Consider the following 6000-nt stretch of genomic DNA (forward strand, 5'->3'; position numbering starts at 1 on the left):
TATCTAATCAACACACCAGGATCATCATCCCGGCTGATGTGGCCGAGGTAAACGGCAAAAACAAAAGCTCCACATGAGATTGTTAAAATGAATACACATCAGCACACTGGCATTTTAATTTATAATTTAATTAAAGAAAATAACAGCAAGAGTATGTTGGGGTTTGGGCCACGGAGTTTGGGGCCACGGAGTTCTGGTCCACAGCGGGAGCTGCTCCCACGTGATCGGAGCTCTTCTCCGGGCCTGGGCGTGCTCCTCATCCCCCACAGAGGGGGAAGTCTAGAAGCTTGGTGAAATCTCATGAATACATGGCCGAGACGGCCCGCTTAGATGATGCCATACTGAGCCAGCTTGTTCAGCTCGGCATCCCCAAAGTCCTCCCAGGGGCAGATCACAGACGAGTCTGCAGGCAGAGGAACCCAACATGAGGAACATTTCAACACAACGGAGACTTACAGCGAAAATTAATTTCAAACTCACCCTCAAAGCTGTCCATCCCTGACAGGCTTAAGCTGTTTGGGCCAAGACAAAGAAACAGAAATGATTATTCTGCAGAGACAGCGGGCATCGTGAGGCGTGGGGGTTGACAGGGTCTTGGCTCACCTTTTCTGACCAGGTTTTGGAGCCTTGCTTTTGAACTGTCTGCTCTCCTTCTGGTTGAAGTCGGGGGGAGTAGGCCTGGTGCCTTCCACTGGTGATGCTGCTGACGTATTCATCCTCAAGATTTGGCTTTACAAAGAAAGAAACATGTTTTATCCAATTTATCAGTGCCAGTCTGTCGTGTACATATAGTTAGATAGTTGGGTGTTTGAATTGACTCCCAACTCGAAATCTGGAATGGCTCCCGTGCGCAGCACGGCTGATAGAGACTGCTTGAGATCCTCTAAAGAGACTGCTAATTTAAAAAGTCCAAGTTAACACAATCATGTCTCATTGTTCGGTGTCTTGTAGGTCTGGACATCTGTTGTTCAGTAAGATGGTTCTGTGACATCACAGAACTACATCCAAGTAGAGTGATCCATCTTCCACATCCCACATCCACATTTCCACAAGTTCAAGTCTTGTGAATTCACTGATCCTTGGTTGAAGGTCACACAAGGATGTAACCCCACATTCTGCAAAATCATCAATTCTGAGGAATTCATCTCATTTAATTTAATTTACCATAAACAACCAATTAAATGTTTTCCAACTCGCTGCACAGGTAAGCTGTACCGTTTCCGTTTAGTCACAATTTCATTGGCTGAGGCTTGTGTTAAAGTGTCAAAAATGGAAAATCCCCAAGTTTTGATGCACGCAACGCTTCCACTACTTGACGCCACACCGTTCAGGAGATCTACAGCGATGCCCACGATGCTTTCTGCACAAACGTGTGAGCAAGTCCAAACCAGAGCTTTGAACGTTGGCTAAAACACATGATCCCTAACACTTCATTAGATAACAGATGAAGTAGATGATGTCAGAGAAAGTTCTGCGTACATATGATCGGATTCCATCAAAGACTGGAATCAGTTTATTAAAGGTAAGGAGCTGACCATGATTCATGGATTCCTCCACAGATTCTTAATGTACTCTTAAAATGTCTAACTTATGAAATCCTAAAAGATCTTAAATTTAAGATAATATCACCAAATAATTGACGGACATCACAACATAGAAACTCACTGAATATTAATTTACACTATTTTTTCATCTTTCAATATGCCTTCATGAGGTATTATATTCTTTGTGGAAAATCAACTTTACACAATGACTTCTGTTTACAGTTGATCTGATAAAAAGGAACTTACTTGTTTCGCTGTATCAGGAAGAAACGCCTCTTCGAAGAGCAGGGAAAGCAAGCAGATGCAAGACAAAGAAGTGAACTTCTTTCTTCTTGCAAGTCTTTCTCGTCTGTCTCACCACCTCAACACCTGTCTTTATACACCTGCATGGATCAGCCTCCTCCCAAAGCTGAGATGGATTTAGGCTCAGGGTTGATGAGTAAGCTTTATTGATCCGGGATAATTAGTGGGACAGACTGCTGTTGATGACGGTTCACTTTTACGTGTTATGGTTCAATCAGAGTTCCTAATTGTGTTTTTTTTCTCTTCAAGGTACAGATATAAGGGATGCAAAGAGTACTTTACTAATACTCCTTAAACATTCATCAGGGTTGAACCCACAATGATTAGTCAGTATTGAACATTTATTCTAAACTGAATCAGACAATCAGACAGACATGTTTAAAAAAAACATCCGAACTGACGCACAGAAGATTTAACAACGTGTCTGTCCAGGGATTAACCAATGAGTCATGAGGATAATAAGAGCTTTCCCAGGAAGGAAGACTATGTTCATATCAACATGAGGTGATTCAGACTTTCTACACACACACACATGCGCTCGCTCGCGCGCGCACGTACACACACACACACACTAGAACGTACAGCTTCTTTCCACAACAGGTTCAAACTGCTGAAGGCTCGGTGACATAACCAAAGTGACTAACCTGTGTCCTTGGTACGTTGTTATACTTCCACACTTCTGGCTGAAGCCAGCATGAGGATCTACTGTCTAAAGAACAAAAGTAGCCAATATAAAATCTAAGTGATAGATTGCAAGGTAACACCAAAGGCTGCAACCCTGGATAAACCATCCATGACATCGCCCTCGGGTTTCCTGAAGAGTCGGTTTGAAGGCTAAATTTTCACGGTCAGAACGACTCTGTGCTGGCCGGGGACGGCTCCTCATCTGTGAACCCATAAATGTGAGGAAGGGGCAGGGCTGGAGGCCAGCTGGAGCCTTAGCTCAGTCAGTTAGCCATTTTAACTCGGCTAAAGCTCGCGCTAATAGGTAATGCTAACTAATGTTACCCAACATTGATTTTGATCAAATCTGTTCATTGGTTCTCATTTCAGATGTTACTACAAAAATAACATAGAAACAAGTGCTGGTGGGGCTAAAATTTTATAAATAAATTTTGATTGATTGATTAATTGATGGGCAGCAGGGTGGCTTGGTTAGCACTGCTGCCTCACAGCGAGAAGGTTCCCGCTTCGACTCCCTGGCCCGCAACCCAGTCTCACATAAAAACGTACCCTGCCTATGTTGATCCAAAGTGCAAAAACGTAGAGGGGTTACAATAATAGCCCTTCAATTGTATAACTGTTACATTTTTCTAACTATTCGTTTTGCGTCTAAGTCACGTGACTTTCAAGATTCTGGTCGTGACACCAAAAAACATGGCAGACATTTCTAATTTTTTTGTGAAACAAATCAATATTTTGAGTTAGTTTTCTGCATAAAAATGCGTTTTGATTACATTTCTAGCGAGAAATATTTATTTTACTTTCATAATATTCACTCAGTGAATGTACATAATCATTCGCTTCGTTTTTACACTTTGAACCAACGTAGGCAGGGTACGTTTTTATGTGAGACTGGGTTGAGACCCGGCAGGGGTCTTTCTGTGTGGAGTTTGCATGTTCTCCCCGTGTTTGCGTGGGTTCCCTCCGGGTACTCCGGCTTCCTCCCACAGTCCAAAAACATACATACTAGGTTAATTGATGATTCTAAATTGCCCGTAGATGTGAGTGTAAGTTTGTCTGGTCCCTGCGATGGACTGGTGACCTGTCCAGGGTGTAACCCCTGCCTCTCACCTGAAATGAGCTGGGATAGGCTCCAGCAGACCCCTGTGACCCTGCAAAGGATAAAGCGGGTATAGAAAATAGATGGATAGATAGATGATTGATTGATTGATTGATTGATTGATTGATTGATTGATTGATTGATTAATTGATTGATACCTCCTTCTGCTCCACCTGTTTCTCTGCTAACCTCTTTGCTACCTTTTTTACAGGACAGGTCGCAACCATCAGTAATCAAATCTGGTTACCCGTCTGGTCCCAAACTGTCACTCTCTCCCGATGATTGCATGGTTCCTGCAAACATCCCATGAATCAGTCCTACGTTCTGCTCTCTCACTCCCCCAGTCGGCAGTGCAAAGCTCTCTTCATCTTCTCCCCTCGCTGAGTGTGAGGTATCCAAATTCCTCACTGCTAGTTTTCCCACAGCCTGTCTGCTGGACACAGTTCGAGCAAACTTCCTCCAAGCCAGAGCTCCAACAGCTGTCCCAGCAGACGAAGTTCCTTGCTTACCTCAGACACATTTTCATCAGCTTTCAAACAAGCTGCTGTTAAAAAGCCCCGACTCCACCCTGCTGTGGTAGGGGACTATCGGCCGGTCAACCTGCTTCTCTCTCTTTCCAAGGTCATTGAACGAGCAGTTTCTAAACGGGTCGTGGACTCCTTCACACAAAATAACCTTCTTGAAGAAAATCAGTCTGGTTTCGGAAAAATCCATCCCACTGAAACATCTCTGCTGTCTGTGACAGAAGTCCTAAGAACAGTGAGAGCAACGGGTCAATCCTCTGCGTATCCTTCTTGACCTTATATACAGTTAAACACAACATACTGCCGGATATACTCTCAAGTTTCAGTATCTGAGGATCGGCCCTTTCTTGGTTCTGTTCCTACCTTATCAGGCGTTCCTTTAAAGTGTCATGGTAGGGGACGACTGAAGTCCTGGTTTTCCCTGCCCATCATTCTTTCAGCCTCAGTATCGACAGAAATATTGCTTCTATTACTATTACCTGCTAAGGTTACAAGGAACCTGGGTGAGACCTCATGAGACCAGTTATCTTTCTCTGAGTATGTTGCCTCAGTGTCCCGGTCATGCCGGTTTGCACTCTACAACATTCAACATTCTGCCATTGTTATATCCCGCCTCGATTATGGCAATGCTCTCCTAGGTGCTACACAAGGACCAGAATGAGACGACGCCTCTGGTCATTTACCAACCCAGAAGATCACATGACACACCTCTGTTCATCTTCATGACTACCTGTGGCTTCTCCAATAGAACACAGGTTTCTGTCAAGGGTCTACGTTGTGGTTTCGGGGTACACATCTGCCTCGTAAAGGTTTACATCTTTTCAGGAGCACTGCTCTCTTCACAAGAGCACAGTGACTGCTCTTAAGAGCGCAAAGACGGATATACAAACGAACCATGTCCTGCATTGTTTACTCAAGTAACTGTTCCTGTTTTCAGGGCCCTCACAGATCAGTCACTTGAAGCAACAAACGGAACAACACCACTGGAAACCGCAGGGGCAGTGTTGAACAGTATAGCTAACATGCAACCAGCATTTGGAACAAACCAGAGAAGAAGAGGAACAGAAAGAAGTAAGAAGAAGAACACAAAGGACAACTGTTGAAATGGCGGGAGGTTTTGAGGAGAGGTTGTGTGGGTGTCATATCTACGCAGGGACGAGCAGCTATCGAATAACAGCTGGCAGGACATCGCTTGCAATTTAGGAGGGAGTCCAAAGACGGACCAAAAATGGATTTATTTGTTTGCTTCATATATTTTTGGTTTGCTGTGTACTGTTAATAAAAACATTTATAGAAACACCTTTTCAGTACCTGCTAGACAGAAGAGGAACTCACAAAAACACCTGCTTACAAACATGATCCCATGTGGAATAAAACAGCCAAACGTCCTGGGAACGTCACTTGAAGGACTAAAGCCCCTGATGACCTGCAAGGACTGAATGCTGTCTTTCTGCACCGAGAATGGATGACAACCGAGACATCAAGTTTTTGGATGATATTGTGCTGTTGTCTCTCCTTCAGAGTGCCCAGGTAGATTTTAGACGTAACAAGCAGGCCTTCACAGTGTCATAGATGGAGAGAAGATTGAAATTGTCAGCTCCTATAAATATCTGGGCACTGTGTTTGACAACCAGCTTAAATTTGATTTCAACACTTAAGCACTGGTCAAACGTGGACAGCAGAGGATTCATCTCTTGCGTATGCTGAATTCTTTTTCTGTGAGTCCAGTGATTCTTTGTCGTTTTTATCAGTCCTTCATTGAAAGCCTTTTAACTTATTCTTTTATTTGTTGGTTCAACAACCTGTCACTCAGGGACAGAAACTTATGGAAGTCTTATGGTGTGGT

The 6000-nt window shown here is 43.7% G+C and overlaps 1 long non-coding RNA gene across 1 annotated transcript; it reads right to left on the reverse strand.

The window, feature by feature from the left end:
• Positions 1–112: 112 nt before the first annotated feature.
• On the reverse strand, positions 113–1943 carry LOC133457981 (uncharacterized). The gene is made up of 4 exons (XR_009783917.1): positions 1791–1943; positions 604–729; positions 481–512; positions 113–403 (listed from the first exon to the last, which is right to left on the reverse strand). It is a non-coding gene; the product is annotated as an uncharacterized LOC133457981 (long non-coding RNA).
• Positions 1944–6000: the final 4057 nt, after the last annotated feature.

The sequence above is a fragment of the Cololabis saira genome, chromosome 2, assembly GCF_033807715.1.
Source record: "Cololabis saira isolate AMF1-May2022 chromosome 2, fColSai1.1, whole genome shotgun sequence".
Taxonomy (NCBI): domain Eukaryota; kingdom Metazoa; phylum Chordata; class Actinopteri; order Beloniformes; family Belonidae; genus Cololabis; species Cololabis saira.